The following is an 18850-nucleotide window of genomic DNA, read 5'->3' as shown; positions in this document are numbered from 1 at the left end:
CTCGTGGAAGTGGGCGAATGTGGCGTCGCTGTCGGAGTGAGGAGCCTCTACTCGTCACTTCTTCCTCATTTATCACTTCTTACAGCAATGGAATCTTCCTCTCCATGTTCAGACACATCTACCAGCTCCAACACTCTATCTTCTGACGCTTTGACAACCCTGATGAGAGCTTGTGTCTGTGTCTGTGTGTGTGTGACTCACTGGGTTTCTGTCTGAATTTGTGTGGGCCATCTCTCAGCTGTGTGCCTAAGTCTATGCATGCAGGCACTTCTTGATTTGCGTGAATGCCTGTGCATTAAGCCTCCCTCTCACCACACACACACACACACACAGAGACAGCCACACACACACAAAGACCTTTCTGTTCCCCTCCAAAAATGTATCACAGTTTCCTTTTGAGGACGTGACGGGACAGGTGTGAAAGGCTGGTGGCAGTGTCTGGCAAACAGGACATAATGTAAACAGCCAGGAATGTGATCCATATCACAGCAACTGATTCAGGAGAGGGCTTTGGAGGGGTGAGAGGTCACAAACCGCAGTGCAACAAAAGAAATGAAACTTTATCCCCGTGACAATCAAAGCCCGCTTAAGTTCCCTTTTCAACCAATTGCTATTGTCTGTCAACTTTGCCTGAGAAGTTGACAGACAATGACTTCACTGGTGGTTACAGTATGTAAAAGTTACTGTATTTAATGCAGTAGGGAGTTTTTTTTTTTTGAAACTAAATTAACTATGATATAATAGTATTTATTGTTGAGAGGTGGTGTCTCCTTTTAACACCTCTTCATTAAAAGTTTTCAGACATTTCATTTATTTATTCCTGCTTTATTAATAGACGTTTTGCAGCATTTGTATTCATTGTAATTTGATAATGACAACTACATGAAGTGCTGGGCAGATGGTACTAATTTGTAGCAGAGCAGGGAGAAGGTGCACAGACTGGATTGACTCTAAGTCGCATGCTGGATTTTTGTAGCTTCCAGTATTTCTCAAAAAATGGAATCACTGAAGTGAATAGCAGCGTTCTGTTGTTTAATACAAGTGAACGGACACTTTGTTAGTCAGTGAGTTACTGTTGTTTTAAAGGGGATTTTCATAATTTAGTTTACATAAAGCATTTTTAGGATGTCAGCTTTATGAACAGGACAGGATTCGAAGCTGTACCGGGTCCAGTGTTTTATTGAACAGCATCATTTTACATTTTCACATCATAAGATTTCAACCAAAGAAAACGGCCCTGAGGAAAAAGCGTTCACTCTACACAAACGTTTGAAAAGCAAAATGCTAAATGCTGCACTACGTTCACCTCCTACGCAACAGCGAGTTAATATGTTACTGGAAAAACCTGCCTGCTGAGGCTGGAAACTGAAATTGTAGATAGTAAAACACTGAGCTGACCACCATTTGATCCATCGTGAACATATTGATTACGACAGCCTCCGTAGCAAAATTGCTTCCCATCAGCTCAGATAATTCCTAACAGTGTTGCCTAAGGAGGAACTCAGCTGAACCTTCCCTTGCCTTGATGAATCACTCTGACCTGATATCTCATCTGCTTGGACCCACATACCAAAAAGGTCAGGAGTATTAGCCACTCCTTAGGTGGGAGGACTTGCTATTTCTGCCCTGGTTTCTCTTTGCTGCTTCACTCGCAGCACTTCTTGATGCTCTGTAACTGCGCTAACCGATAAAAAAAAAAAAACAACAGACCTCAAAAATAAATTCAACAAATGTTGTGAATGACACCAAATTTTGGGGGGCTGTTATTATCTGTAGCTCGCTATTGATAAAGAATAAGAGAACAAGAAATCATCATCTTACTTTGTGATTTCTTCTTAATACCCATCTTTTTTCCTTCAGCATAATAGATGAAATGGCCGTTGTGTTGTTGGGGTTAGTCGTCTCGTTGTGGTGAGGTAAGTCACTTCCTCCCAAATGCAACTACTCCAATTGCATTTGGAGAATGATTCAAGACCCCTAAGTAGCTCATTACTACTAAGGAAATAAAACTGATGTACACGCGGTGCCACATGAGCAATATTGTCTAAATTGGGCATGATGAGGATTGCTGGGTTGGCACTATTGAAAGCTACATTGCTTAGTTGGAGTTAACCTAGATGTCACCAAAAGTGGGCCCCTCATTTCAGGGTTTTGTCTGCTAATGTGCAAGTGATGCTATCTCCTCACATAGTGCAATTAAAATAAATTACCATTAAATACAACAACATTAAGTTCTTTCATCATTGTCTTCTGTAGTGCTACTATAACCCAAAGTCACCAGCGGCAGAAAAACTGCTATACTGTGGGTTTTCAGTTGTTTAAGTCTTAAGGGTGTCCTGTTTACTCTGGAAATGGATCGTGGTCTATTTGTGGCCGCTATCCTAATGCACTTGACAACTTTGTCATTATTCTAAAGTCTTAAGGTAGTTTTCCACAACATTTAACTTTCTCGGTGCAAGTCATTAGCCATGGCCATCTGGTTGCAACTTAACTTGGACTAATCGGACTGGAGGATGTAACAGACTGGGAATTGAAAAGGACAAAAAGCACTTCGCTAAACTTGAGGAAAGGTGTCGTTGGAGAACAATGGCCGAGTGAATCTTGAGTCCCCAAGATTTAAGTTGCAATGAAGACATTATTAAAAGAGGGCACCCTGGCGGCTCAATGGCCAAAGCAATCGGGTTGGGATGCAGAAGGCCTGATGCTCAACCTCTCTCTAAGTAAGAGTGAAGTAAGGGAACAATACATATATGCACTTTAAAGTTGATGCTAGAACATTATTGCTTTTGTCCACAGTGTTGGGGATCTTCTGTTGGTAAGTTGGAAGCTGAGTTATGACTTGAAAAGGTTGTCACAGTAGTTTAGTAGTGCAGTAACCCCACACTTTTGCACACTGCATCCCAAGAAGTCCGCTTTTTTTGTGTTTCCATTTTGCAGTTTTTAATAGCAGTATGGGGCATACATTTGACACTCAACGTCCAAAAACGTATTTAATGGTGCAGAAAACATAGTGTACTCTGGGGAGTGATACTGAACACAACCCCGGGAAGGTATGGTGAAGGTCTTATAAATTAAAGTTCTTCACCTGGCACATGAGCAGATAAAGTCTTCAGGTTTTCAGGCTTCTGCAGTAGAAAAATAAAAACCAGCTGTTTTAAATTTGGGGACAGTCTCACAAATCTAAAACCCTTCAGGAATTGAAAATGTATTCTAAAAAGAGTGACAACTGCTCATGTAATAGGTTTCAGCAGTCTACAGAAAAGAAAGAAGGTGCTTATTTTAGATTGTAATGCTGCAGGAAAAAGTTAAATTAGGCTGTAGCTGCCTTTAACATGAATCCACATCCAACCACTGAAAACGTGGGACATAACAAAATGTAGCTAAGGGGGTAAACTACATACAATAACTTTATAGGTGAAAGTCTGTTATTTGCTCTTTTAAAAGTTCCCTTGACAATGAATGAATGTAGAAGAACGTAGAAAATGTATGTATGTTTCACAAGAGGAGAAGTATTGTCCGATTAAAAAAGAAAAAAAAAAAAGACAAAAGGTATGTGAGACTAAAATGAACATGACAACCTGACAAGTCTCTAATTGATAGGTCCTAAGAATGGTGGAAGGTCAACGGGCCAGAAACAGTTGAGAAATCTTCCGCTACATCACTGTAGTGCAAGTTGAAGCTCAGGTTAAGAGCTAAAGTACGATGTGACTGACAGGGCTAAGTCAAGTTTCAACAGATCTCTGGCACTGGCACTGTGCGCCGTGAAACTGTATCACCTCTTGTCACCGATGAGAGCAGTTTGTCTTCAGTTTGGACATGTACATTACTGCAACTTTATCCGGTTGGCACTTCAGAACTTCAAAACATTGACTTTTGTGTGAAAATAGAAACAGATTGCGAGTCTGTGCTTGTAGCTCAATGACTAAGCTCAGTCTGCCATAGACCTTGACATTGTGTATGAACTCACTGACAGGTATGCTGGTGAAAATGTCATGAAATTTGAAAAAGAAGTAGCATTTACCGAAAGTCTTATAGTTCTTATAGTCTTCTAGTTTTTTTTTTTTTTTTCTCCTCTCACAAAACATAGCTTTTGCTGTGCTTTGCTGACATTGCACTGACAGCTCCTCTGCTAATACAGACAGAGAGACAAGCGGCGAGGACATCAAAGCACAGGTGGAGAGTTAGTAACATAGGGGCTGAGCAGGATGAAGGGATCACATCACCTGAGATAAAAGGCCAGGCGTCTCTCACACACCAAAACAAGACCACCACATAACCAAGGGGCCCAATATCTCTCACCTGTTGCACGACGACCTTCAAAAGGTCTTGTGTTATCTTTTGTCTACAAAGTGTCTGGCAGTGGGGGTGACGGGGGGGGGGTTGCTACCTCCGAGTGAGTGACTCGGTGTGTGTGTGTGTGTGTGTGTGTGTGTGTGTGTGTGTGTGCATTCAGGCCTGAGCGTTTTTAATGCAGCAGATGAAACGAGAAAGCCACAGTGAAAAAGCAAAAGGCACCTGAGCAGTGTACGACACCCCACCCCCACCCCACCCCCACCCCTAAATAATTCGCGGAGGCTCTGGGTGGCTGTCTCTGTGGTACCTTTCATTCTCTTTTGGCTTACCTGAAGCTTTTCTCGCTCTCTCCCTCTATTTGAGATGAGCCTACAGGCCTATAAGCCTCTGAAGCTGACGAAAGCAACCGACACACAGGAAGGATAAGCTTGGAGCTGTGTGTTACTAGATATGAATCGGCAGCATTGTTAGAGATGCTGTACTCAATGCTGATTTTCTTACGCCGGCCTTCCTTGGTGTTGTCTCGTGACTCCGTCTTAGCATTTCATCATTCGCTAACAAAATGTTGCCATCAACTTCATTCTCCACTAGCCTTTCAACTTATCCACATTTGGATGTTTTTGTTTTTTTTTTCTGTAGCTGACCAAGCTGATGCTCACAGAGTCTTCCCAGTGAAGACAGCTCAATCTCCAAATGCGTGACAGTAGAACCCAGTCTGGCAGGTTGATGAATTAATCATCATGTTCATATGAAGGTCTATTCAGAGAATGGAGAAGAGTGGCGAGAACCAAGGTTTCCTCACTACTCTCACTTCGGATGTGTGAGATCCATGTGAAGTGTCTGAATAAAACATTACCTTGGGAATGTAAAGCGTGGATTATTTGGTTAATGCAAAACTGGCTGGAGTCACATCAAAAACACATTACTCCAAATGTACTTTAGAGTGTTTTAAAGTGTAATTTCCATTTGTTTAGAAGAACCGTGCTTTGATGCTGCTCTTGCCCCAGAAAGGTTCAAGCACGGTTACTGTGAAAGAGGCTGTTTTTTTTTTTATGTTGTAGTGTTTGAGCCCATCTGCTGCTCCTTTTCAAAGCCTCCTTATTGCATGAGGTTCTTCCGAACGGTATCGCATCTTCTTTCCTTAATAGGCCACCATCTAATCTTATCATGGTAGCAGTTAGTGTGCTAACTTTTGATAGTGGTGGAGGGCAAATTAAAATATTGACCTCATAATGGACCTAGAGCAACACAATGAAGATTATTCGTTCAGTGTAAAACTGAACGTGTTGACATGTTTATTTAAAGAAAAAGTCAGGAAACCAGTTGCCCCACTTTCACTAAGCAGGTGTGAAAACCAATTTAAAGCTAAGTTGCAAATATAAGTAGGTTCCTTTTAAAAATGAATTGTTTAAAGTTAACGTTACAACCCTTTACTACAAAATTTGAAACTCACTGCTGTTAAGTGAGGAAGCTCCCAGCAACACCTGTTACCATGGTTATCAGTCTTCTTATTATTGTGAAAGCTAACAATTTATTTTACACTAAAAACACACCGGACGTTTCCATCACAAATGTCTTTTTTAAACTACAAAAAGTGTTTTATGTCTCAAACAATGCATTCTGGGAAGTCTTCTGGCTTCATTTAATCAGCCACAGCTGTTTAATTATTGAACTAATTCTCTCAAGTAAGGACTTCAAACCATGGAAAACAAAAATTAACTTACTTACTGTAAAAGTAGTGAATTGAATAAGCTTGAAGAAGATGCAGACTGAGGACATGAAAAACAGTAAGGAGAACTTGGCGGTTGTCTCTAGTCATGTCCAGACAAGTGGAGTCAATCAGCTGATCGGAAGTCGTTGTGCTGCAGTGGGTTTGGTCCAAGTGAAAACCTAAAGAATTTTTAAAGTTTAAGTCAGAGCTTATAGTGAAGCCAGCAATGCCCTTTGCAACATATATTAACACTGGTGAAGTAATGACATTAAAATAAACACAGCTTTATAAACTGTCTGCTTAATACCCCAGATATTAAACTGAACATTTTTGTTAAAATCTAGTAAACCTGCCCAGTTATTGCTATTAAGGCTATTAATAACACTGCCCTGGCCAAAAGGAAAAGTCACACAAACTCATATTTTATTTGACCTCTTTTAGCCTTGATTACAGCTCCTATTCACCATGGCATCGTTTTCAGGCCAGAGTTGCATTCATTTTTTTTTTACCAACTCTAGGATTACTGATGGGAAAACTGGACCACTGTGTAAAGTCTCCAGCCGAATCTCTGAGGGGGTTACGGTGGCCACTTCACGTGTGAACACAATGTCTCAACAGTTGAACAATTTGAGCCCAATGAATCCTCATCTTCAAAAATGCCATTGGGCAAGATAAAACCTGTTCAATCAATGTACTGGAGTTTGTTTGTTTTTTTGTGTTTTAATTTACAGACATTTCTAAAATTCTCTTTTTGCTCTGTCATTATGGGGGACTGAGTGTAAATTGATGAGGAGAAAAAAAAAAACACTTTAATTTAAACAACTGTAGTATAAGGCTGCAACACACCAAAATTGAAAAAAGTGAAGTGGGTCGAAAAACTTTCTGAATCCGCTGTAGTGTTGGTTTTAGAACCTGTGTGTTATTTAAAAAATTAGTGAAATTATCCATTTAATAGATGTCAGATCTCCTATATCATTAGAAATTATCCTCTTGGCATCAATGATGTCATTACAATCCATCCCATAGTCACTGAAATATATTAGTTTTATCTATCTTATCTATAAGTAACAACATTAACAGAAACTCCCTGCACAGTAGAGCAGTTGCCCTCCAACTTTGTGCTTTTTCACATTTTCCACCGCTGCAGCAATTTTGGAGTCGCTCCCCGCTTAGCTCTGTGGCAGTGAATACAATGATTCAGCTTCACAACTTTGTTCATCAGCAGGTACTGGAGACACGGGGTGTGTCTGCTAAACGGTGGGTGACCGACTGTAATGATGCTGTTTTTGGTAACACTCTGCTTGCAGCTGGAGGCCCCCCAGCTGTTAGGGCCTGCCTCAGCATTTCTTCTCCATCTGTGGGAGATGGCGTGACCTGCCGGGTAAGAGTGAGTTGACTGTTCTCATGTCCAGAGTTGGAGGATGGTTAGTGAACGGATTAGCTTCTTGTGGAGATTCCAACCTTCTGTGAATGTCAGTATTCTAGTACAGTAGTGTTTTTGTTTTTTTTTCCTTCTCTCTTTCAGCATCCTGATGTCAGTGGTGATTTACAGACATGGCAGAAGGACACAAGCCTGTTTCTGCTCTGTATTACTCTGTGGCCCCAAATGTACAGTACTTTCACACACAAAGATAGCACAGCAGTAAAAACTATATAATATTAATGTGTTATATTAAGGAAGGTAAAAAATAAAACTCGCATTTTGGCAGACGTCCCAGCATGCATTGTTGGAGAGACAAAGCTATGCAAATGTTGTTCCTCTTTGTAGTTTAAAGAAAAGGTTCAAGGTGGAAACTTGCCGTCTTTTTATTTTAACACACGCAAATACCACAGTGATCCTTGATGAAGGTGAGTGTTATATTCAATCCCCAACGCTGTACACATTTTATTAGTCAGCAGCTTAACATGATGGGTTTTTTTTTTTTAACTTAACGAGATCTTATGGTACTTGTTCTTTCCAAGAGCCATTCAAAAGCAGCTCAATGTTCATTTTTTTGTTTTCTTCATTACATGGGAAGGAATACTGGGCATATTTTGTATCATATTTAAACTTAAACATCCTGTCAATGTAATTCGTTTTTGTACATGCATGGACTTGGTGTAACAGCCCTGAATTACTCATGTTGCCAAACGTAATGTCCTTATTTTGAAGGCTACACACACACACACCTGCAGAAGCCACAGAAATGTTCAGTTTATGAAGTGCATGCACGCAAAATCCTTTGAGTCTTAGAATGTGAAACAATCAGAGAATAATGTTTTAGGTCTCTCATTTACCGCTTTATTGTTGATTGTCTTTGCACGTGTCTTTCTGAGCAGGGGGGACAACATGACTGCATGATGCATTTAGGGACACCCAATAATAAATCATACTGCCTTTAAAGGAACTAAGGTTGACAATGTTTTTTCATGACTGGTTTTCGTTGTTCACGTAAAGGGGACTGGATGTAGAACTGACAGGCAGCGAACGTCAAAAAGTTCCAAGCCAAACTAAGATAATAGTTTACACAACATGTAATATTTCATGAGGTAACTGCATTAAAAGAACAAATGACATTTTAAATAATACAATTTTAAAGCAGCCCTTTGACCTTTATACTTTTAAGTTAAAACAACGAATTATATTTTACAGTGAATTAATAATTCTAAAAAAAAACACCAAATATATATCTTATGGGTTGCTATGAGGGTACTAAAGCAATCCTTGAGGTAGCTACAGCCCCCTCAAGCCTCTCCCTAGTGCCGCCCATGCTTTCTCTCTGTATTTGCCAATTACGTACAGTATGTACTGCAGAGAGCTTTTGAAACCTGTGGCTATTTCCTCTTTTCTCAAAGCTGCGTAGCCTGCTCTCAGTTTGAATTGTTCTGGTTTAGAAGGATTAATCCTTCAAGATGACAAATTATGTGCGTTTAAAAAATGTTACTAATGAATAGGCCCTGAAGACTCATAATCAGAAGAAGTTGAAGCACCACTAAGTACTTGCCTTTTCTTGTTCTGCTGCCATTGTAATTTTGATTAAAAAAAAAATGTGTACAAACAAACAAAGTACTTTGTCCAATTTGTAAACAGGAACTGGTTAAAAGTCTGCAACACTTGTGGAAAATCAACCAGTTCCTGACAAGGATTATATACAAAGTTATGTTAGGAAATAGATTCAAATCAAAGCATTTGCATAATTGTGTTTATGATGTAAAAAAATGTACAATAATAGCTGCTTTTGCTTGCGCATGCACAACTAGACCATGTAATTTGGCCCTGTGTGTGTGTGTGTGTGTGTGTGTGTGTGTGTGTGTGTGTGTGTGTGTGTGTATGGGGGGGGGGGACGGCAGATCAGAGGTTTATAAATTGTTTATCTTAGTACAAAAGTGTAAAACAACTTAGGACAACACAACGAGTTAATGAAGCATGAAAATAACGCAAGAATGTCAGCAGAGTAAAGAAATGAGTGGAAGGATGAAAAGGGTCCTGAAAAGCAAAGCAAAAAGCCTAAAGAAACCAAAATAAGTGTCTTGTGGAGAAGCTAATGCAGCGCTGCAATAAACAAAATTACAGATCAGCTTGGCTTCAGTTCACATTTGTGGAACCGCAAGGGCAGATTTCCTGTTTGTCTAGATATGGGAGAGTTAAGGCATAATTTGAATCCATATTTCATCTGGCTTTAACAGGAGGTTTTTTCCTGACTTGACATCTGTGGTGACACACACACACACACACACACACACACACACACACACACACACAGCGAGTCATGTGACTCATTAGTGCGTGCGTGTGTCACGCTGGGTTGGGGTTTATGCTGCGTCCATGCTGAGCATGTGAGCCAGCCCGTCGGTGGTGGATGCATGCGCTCGTCCACAACTCCTGACGCGTCCGGTTTATTGTAAGAACGTGTGGACAGGAAAACCTGCAGGGCACTTTCTCATAGTTCCCCTGATGAGCTTTGCTGTGAGTAAGATAGATAAGAGGGGTGGGTGGGTGGGTGGGTGGGGGGGGGGGGCTGAAAGATAATCTACTGTGGAGAAGATAGGAGCTGAAATGGAAGAAAAAACAAATCACTGTACTTTACTGCACCCCTGAAGTATTGCTAATACAAAGCAGACGTGAACCTGTTGATTAAGGTCAAGGCAGCGATAACACATCATTTCAGCACAGATCCTTGTCAACAATGGGCAGGTTTAGTGACCAGTGGCTTAGCGCCGAGAACAAACCGCATTCATCGCTAAGAACCACTGTACAGTGACAGCACAGCCAATCGCATCATTGCGATGTTGCCACCCACGCTAATCCTTGTCCTCGCCTCCAAATCAAAAGGTTGGATTAGGTTATGTTTTCGAAGAAATGCCTCAAGCTTGTTGCCTTACTCTAGAAGACAGCTGAGTTTAGGCCACAAACGGAACCAATAGCTCAACAACTCTTACCCAGTTTACCAGTTGGATGTCTTCCAACCTCACAGGATTGGCACGTTGGAAGGGTCTAAACGTTTATCATCGCACGGGCCTCATTAATTAGCACTGTGCACCGCAGAGGAGTTTAATATTCCATAAATTGCAATCTTGCCATTGATGTAAAAATGATCTGCCAGGGTAAAGTCACAGTTAATTACGGCAGGAAGGGCCTCACAATGCTGGTGTTGTTGTGTGACAGGAGTTTACGCAATCAGTCAGTAATGCAAAAGGTGAGCTTCCCCCAGGCCACGTCTTTGACAGCTTCAACCGCCACCGCTATCAAAATACATCGACTTCTCCTGAGTGTGGGCCGACGGCTAAACACAAGGCAAAGTCGCCCCGGCTCCCGCATGAAACATTATACAATAGCCAATAAATTTTTAACCTAAGCCTTGGCCTTAAACCCTTAACGCATGAATGTAAAATGACCTCACTTGTCAGGAAACACCCTTTGAGCACCGGCGGGTTGGACTGGGTGGGTGGGAAGGGGTTGTTGAAGTCAATCAAACAGACTTGCCAAGGATCAACCTTTTTTTTCGGACGAGGAAAATAGTCTGTCTGCTTAGCGTCCATTAGTGAGTCAGTCACTTTAAACCTGCACGGGCCGTGTTGACGTCTCGTTAAGTCAATTCTTAATGTATTATTGATTTTAAATGGTACTTAAAGTAACACTATTGCTGAAGTCAAGTTAATCTTTGGTTTTGCATTGAATTATACTGTATTTTTCAACTGGCAAAAGCTGTATCTTACAATCCTTTATCCAAAATTGTTTCAAATATTTCTCTTTTACTTTTTCCACTTTTTATGTTTTACTCTTAACTAATATACTTTTTTTTTTTTACTTTTTTTGTCTCATGTTTATCCAGCAAAATATGGAATTTAGCAAAATCTTCAAACCGACTTTTGAACTTGTTGCTTGCTAGCTAGTTTTCATTGTGTCAACCGCTCATTTGTTTCAATATCAAATAATATTCAGAACATAATAAAGTGTGAAGGTTAATTAATAGGTGTGAATACTGCCACATTCTGCACAGTATAGAATTACAACAGCATGGCTCCATAGTAAAAGAGTCCAGATGCTAAACTGGCCTGCATGAAAAATCTGGCAGTGGAGGCTCGGAACTGTTAAACAGCCTAAATTCTAAATAAAACATGAAGCAAACTGTTTTTACTTTTAAATTTAAAGCCATTGTTGAGTCAATTGTACAGTATTGACTCAACTGCAGACTTTTACTGCTTGTGTACTAAAATGTCATTCTCCAAAAGGGCAAAGTTGTTCTTAGTTAAATACAAACAATACTTAATTCTTTCCTTTTATTAGAGCCACTCCACAATATATCCACATTCACAGTTGCAGAAGTACTTCTTAGGTGTACCCCTGTATGGAAATCACTAATCTGTCCACCAACTGAGCAAACTGAACCAGGCATGTGGCTTCGCCCTCTGGGAATATTGGCAAACAGCAAATGACATCAGATCTCTTCATGAACTTGACACCACCGATTGGTTTATTAGACGCAGGTTTATTAGACACAGCCGTCTTTTAAGGCCCTAAAATGGGAGGTGGGGTGCAACAGCACACTGCCATGGGGCAGCGTTCGCCGCGTGTGAACAGTAACAAGAAATCAGCTGCCTGCTCTTTATCTCTGCGCTGCCACAGCAGTTAACAGGATTGGAGAGTGGCAATTTCCATGTAGCATAATTACATCAATCTGATTACAAATTATGCTAATCCTATTACAAAAAGTGCTAATGGAGTAAAATGGAGCTACTTCATGACATACTTTTTACACAATTGAAGCGCTAAAGGCACATTGATGTTCTAGGGTTCTTTATATTGAAAACTATTCAATTTATACAGTGAAAATTGTCGGCATAAATCTCCACAAATTTCTATTTAAGGTGATGTACATGCAAAAAGCATTAATATAATACTCCTAAGCTGCAGTGATCTAATAATCACGATGCCTCGCAATGTTTTCGCAGCTAATAGCACTGAATTTCATTGTGCGAGTGACCTTGCCCCGTTTCAGCCCTGCAGCTGCTTAGCTTGTCTGGCTTTTCTCCGTGTGCCACAGCAGCAGCTGAGGAGCCATTTTGGGGCCTGATGCATTCAACAGCTGGTGGTGCCAAGCCCATGAAGGGTGTGTGTGTGTGTGTTGGCGGGGGTCGACGGGCTTTCAGCCAAATGGTAAAACAGTGTTTGCCCGAGGAACAGCAACAGCACTTCACTTGCATCATTTTTTAAAATTTTTTTTCCTAGATCCAGAGCTAAAATCACATTTCAGCTCCAGCTCTAAGCGTTCCATCACTCAGACTACTGTGTAATGCATGCCATGAGAACACTGCATGCAGCTCGTCCATATGCTGCGCGTTTTAGGAGCAGGACACAAGAGCTGGCCTCAGTTCACAGCGCCGTTCTCACTGTGAGCTGGATGCGTGCGTGTGGATTTTTGAGACATGAGCTTAACTTTCCAACTGTGTGCAAAGAAGAAGAAATAGGTGGTACCCCATTTTTCTTATGATTCCTGGATGTGTTTACATAAAATGAACCTTGGTGGTTTTGGGTAATGGAGAAATCTCTGCCTCTTTTGAAGGCTCACAGACACAAAGGGGATATGAGGGAGCGAGTCGTTTAGCGAATGACCTTTGTCTTGAAATATCTCGAACTTTCGCTGCAGTGCGTTCACTTTTTAATGACGACACAGCCAGATGTTCAAAGCACTTTTTATCCCCCCCCTTTTTTTTTTTTTGGTGCTAGGGGGGTTGTGGTGTGCACAGAGCACCAGTTTGGTAAAATGAAACAGAGACTGTGCCACATGAAGGTGGAGTTTCCTGTCAAGTTGTTTTTCTCAAATGTAAATCAAGTCTGAAATGACACTGAAGGATTTCACTGTGTGTTTCGCTCTATCATGCATCCCGCTGTGTGTGTTACAGTTTCTTCCCTCACAAATTGAGCTGTGTGTACTTTTGGGGGGCCGTCTGTGTGTGCGTGTGCACTTTAAAGAGTGTCTGCAGAGATGACAAGGCAGCTGAACAAATGAAGAAAGAAATAAACATTTGGACAGCACACACCAGGTGGATGGTGAGTAGTATCCAGATGGCGCCGTGAGCCATTGATACAGTTTGATTCATTTCTCAGTGTTTTCCTCTTTGAACTGGATTCGTTGCAATTAAGATTTTTGAGGAAATTCTAATTTAGGAAATCTATCAAAGCTACTTGATCAGACCATTCAGTTTTATCAACAATCAAATGTATATGCACAGACCTATGTAAATATGTATAACACTAACTCATGCATACACACATAAATACAGTCATTATGCTGTTTTACCTTATTTATTTGTTTAACCTTTCTTTAAAGGCTTTATTTAATGCTACAGATGACGTTAGATGGTTGGTATTTGTCCTATGAACATCTGTTGCATTGCTTTTAAGTGTAACAATATGTACTTTCACTGTTCCATTAAAATAAATTTAAATTTTTTATTATTTTTTTAAATCTTTCATCTGGCAGTCATTTTCATGGGCTATGAAACCATTGCACTGAAAAAAGCAACTACTCAGGCAACGCAAGTCACATAAGCATTCAATCAGGACTAAATAAGCAAATTTATTAGTCGTATTATCTAAACCATGAGGGTTGTAAAACTTCAAGCAAACACAAGCGAGACCGAGAAAAATGGGCCTTAAGCACAGGCTTAACTCGTAACATTAACCCTGGGATGATCACGTGTACCTGTGTGACGCAGACATTTCAACACTATTCGAAACATTGCGAGCGGGTCTTAATGTATTGATGGAAATAAACAGCCCGTTCTTTATTTCAGAGGTGTCAAAAAGCATCACTCTTTACAGTCCCCTCTGCATTAAGCGCTGACATTTAAGGTACTCATTCACGTCAGTGATTGACACTCAGAGCTCTTAGTGGAGTAAATTACAAACCCCGGTGGTTCAGTATTTGACAGCTAAACTGATGACGTAGAATAAGAAGAGAAAAACGTGTCATAGGAAAGAGGATGGAGGTGGTGAATGTGTTTTATCGGGGATAGTTTCACAACCTGGCGCACGTGGAAGTACGTGTGTTCCGGTGTCACTTTTAGCAGCGTTTTGTTTTAATGTCGTTTATCTTCCGTGGTTGTGTTTGTGCCAAACTCTAACCATTGTTGTTTCTTAACGTAACGTTGCCCTAAAGTTTTTTTTCCCCAACCCGGATGTAGTTTTTCTTTGCGTGTATAAGTTGACGCTCCTGGAGAGTCCGATGATGACGCCCAAAGTGTCCCTTCAGCGTCGATTCATCCCAGGGCAGCCAGCCTGCGTATCGATGTAAAAGCTGTTGATTCATGACTCCCATGTACCCAGAACCCAGGAATCATTATGCTGGTTTCACTGGTATCAATGGTGGCAAATGCTACAGAAAAACACATAATATATATATATGAAAACACAGAAACTTTCCTCTAGTGACAAACTCAGGACTCAGGACTTCAGATTCCAGTATGTCACTGACTCATTAACAATTGTACATAATTCCTTTCACAATGATTAATATTTTTCTTAAAATATAGTATTAGCTTTACCACGAATTTTTTTCGAAGCAAATACACCTAAAAACATTATTGAAACCGTAAATGCTGTTAAAGAAATCATTCGTGCCTGATAATGGTTGAGTCTCTGCGATTGCCCTGCATTTCCAGGGCTGCCAACGAACACCGCTGCCATATCCCTATTTGACACAGTATACACGTCCTCTGGTGCAACCTAGGTGTGCCAATGAATATTTCAACAAGTCAAAATGGAAATTACTCCTGAGTCAGATGTGCCGGCACAGGCTGCAGCACCACAGGTGGGGCATTAGTGGTAGACATTCTCAGACCGTGCGGGTAATGTATCAAGACATTCTGAGCTCGGGTAATTTTTTTTTTCTTCTGTCCTAATAACAGAAGGTCATGTAGAGATTTAAAGGACTTCATGAGATTAAGGGCAGATGCCCCATGTATCTTTAGCTCAGACAGATAGAGGCAACACCATAAATCTGGAGTTCCATCACTTGCCACACCAAGTTCACGTGGTTAGCGTGACCTCAACACTGGCACATTTCTGCTTCTGGCATTTTCTAGCATGTAAATTAGCTTCTTAAGGATTGTGCAGCTCTCAGAAGCTTTATGTAAATATACTGTAGGTTGTTTTTCTCATTTGACTAAGTGCTCAAAATTACACCGATAAATTTATCTGCGTATGCAGGATTCAAATACGCTGCAGTCAGCTTGGTACCACTGTCCAAAAGCTGGATTTCGGGTTATTCAGATTCCAGCTTCAGCTGCTTACAGGATGTGTCATCAAGATGGTTTTAGGCAATAGCCCTTAACATGGCTCATCAAAACATAAGCTCATCTTACAATCCTTGTATTTCAGCTTCTCTTCCCACAATTATACGACCAAGCGCAGGAACTGCCGTTAAGCAGTCACTGTGCAAACACTTTGACGTGAACCTCACATGAAAGAGCTTACTTTCTCCCCCCCCAGCAATATTTAATAAAAGAAAACATACAAAGAAGAAACATGACACTGTGCTTTTATGTAAACCCCAGAAATCTATGCAGGCCTAACAAATGATAACATTGGACTTAGTAAACTGTGTAGTCAAGATCTCAAGGATGTGCAAAGCACAGGAGTCATTATTTGGACATGAGAGGCACATTATCCTTGGCTGCTTGCTCTGAATTTGCGAGAAGCATTTTGACTGCAGCTACAAAGGGGCTATGAGCCCTATTCAGGTTTTTACTCATCCGTTTCACTCTCATTCATGACAATGCAGCTTATCGTCCAGGATCCATCTCCTTTCATTTCTCTCCCAAGGGACCAAACCCGTACCACAAGTGATATGCCATGCATCAAGTGGGGTTCTGACAATTTATTTTCCATAAGACTATGTCAGTCAGGCTAAAAAGTAATAAGCCAGTGCTGCTGGTAACGAAATTTGCAAAGTAAATAAAGCCTTCTTTCTGACAACACAAATGTGTGCCCAAGACCGCTGTCGCCATGGTACCGCCCGTCAGCATCGTTGTCACCAGTGTCGTCATGGTAGCGTGGGTTGATGTTAATCTTTTCTGCGGGTGTGACAGTCTGTAGTCGGGCAGAGTGGGAACTCCAGCAGGGGTGTGGTAAGTGTGTCAGACAGCTGCTGTTTGGGCAAAAAAAGAACATGATGGCAAAAAAAAAAAAAAAAACAGAGAATAAGCTTTTGAAATGATAAAAATGCGTTGACTCATAAACTTGTACCTTTTTTTTTTAAAAAGGCTGTTTGGATTGATTTTCTTTAGCCATTACTCCTGTAATGTCTCTGGCCTAGTGCTACCAAAATTTCCAAACGATATTGATTGTCCCTGCAGGAGGATCCAAATGACTTTGACTGTCCCCTGACCGTTTGAAAAGAGTGACATGCAAATGTGGCCATAACATTTTATGTCTACCGTCACCTGCATTTAATAAAAAAAATCTATTATTAAGTTAAATAGTTGTAATTCCATGAGCTTGCGTTTGCTGATCCGTTGATGTTTTCTGTACCAGCACCATGTGCTTTATGTTGAGATTTTCCAAAAAATGCCCATGAAATACTTATTAATACGTCATTGCAATTAATTTGTTCTAGCTCCTTCTTTTTTTCTTTTTTTTTTTTTTTTTTTAAATCTTTTTAACTGAGCTTCTAACATGGCTGTAGGCTCTTAGTCAAAGATACGACCACGTATTACAAGACAAGTCTTCCATTGACTGTGGGTGTTTTCAGGGGGGGCAGTGGAAGAATATGAGAGACATTTTATTTTCTCCACCTTTCTGTTTGTTCAATTTGGTCTGTTTCTCTTTCTTGAGGGAAACAGACCCAAGCATGGAACACATCTGGGACTGGATAAGACTGGACAGGGTGTGTGTGTGTGTGTGTGTGTGTGTGTTGGATGGCGGGGAGGTACCTACTGTAGTGGAGACTGGGTGCTGGAGAGAATCACCACTATTTTCTTTTTCAATAGCGTGCCCCGAGCAGGTTTATATTGTAGCCGTGCCATATGCTCTCCCCAGGAAATGGGCTTTATTAATACATTTAAAAGCACGTCAGGCTTTGGTGACTTATGGGCTATGTAAGCCAGTGTGAAGGTGCATTGTCGGCAACTTTTCACAAACGAGGAGTTAAAGTTTAAAAAAAAAAAAAGAGATGGAAAGAAAAACATTCTCTAGGGGCCTGTTTGGAACAGGGGACCGACTGGTTTCAGTGTCCCGGGGGACAGGGCTGCTTTAGCTGAGTCTCTGCGTTCCAGGTGTTGCTTTTTAATTGGCAATTCTGCGAGCAATAAAGCATTTCACTTACTTTCGCTTGTAAAGTGCTTTCATTCCATCTCCAAATGATGTAATTACCCCGCCGTCCCAGGCGAGAGGGTCGGCAGGAGTAGGAGAAGGCGTTTGCTCTCCGTGCAGCTCGCTCTCTCAGCAAGAAGCCTGCTGAGGGTTTCCTGGATTATGTTTTCATTTCGGAATCCAAACACCATAAAGGGAGTTTGCACAATAAATACACACTTTTATTTCATTTTGAGCTCTCCCCGCTCTGTGTGTCTAATATTTAATGAAAACAAAAATCATCAAAAATATAAATTCAGGCTTCCTTTGATGTACGGAGGTCAGTGGGGGACTCTTGTTCTTTCTTCCTGGACACAAATGATGATTGATTTTATCTGTCCAAAGTTAGGCTTTTATCGGTTTCCATAAATTTCCACGAGCTTATTTTTGTTTTCATCGCAGTTTGAGACTCACTTTGTAATAACTAGATGTTTTTTTGCCTCTGCTATTTTTATTTTTTTTACACGTTTGTTTTTCGCATTTCTGCGACACATCTTCTGCTCACGACTTCATTAGCCAGTCCAGCGCCAATGCAACTACGTTTTCAACTTTCACTCCTCTTCACCCCTCCAGCAGGACAGAACAAGAGGTTTACAATTACAAATATGCTAATGAAGTCAGGTAACCCGTGGAGCGATGTTATCATTGGAAATTTAATGGGAGAAGAGAAAAAAATTATTTTCCTGTTTATGTAGTGTGGAATTCCCTTTGAGACACAGAAAGGTGAAAACCAAAGCCAAGTGTCTGGCGGCCAAGCGTGTAGAGACGTGTAACACTAACCTGAAGTCATTTGACTAAAACGGATCTCACCAACCACCTGAGGATTGTGAACCCTCAAAGTACAAGTTCAGTCTGTCAGCTTGTGGCAAGGACCAAAGCTCTGAAACAATAACTCCCGTTCATCAACATTGTGTACTGGTGAAAAACACTTGATTCCACTGACGCCGTACAACCAAATAGCTGTGTGTGTAAAAGCACGGAGGAGAAAGTCAAAGGGAAAACATTCTTTTCAC

Source organism: Channa argus, chromosome 17 (assembly GCF_033026475.1).
Source record: "Channa argus isolate prfri chromosome 17, Channa argus male v1.0, whole genome shotgun sequence".
NCBI lineage: Eukaryota > Metazoa > Chordata > Actinopteri > Anabantiformes > Channidae > Channa > Channa argus.
Note: the sequence above shows the minus strand (reverse complement) of the source record.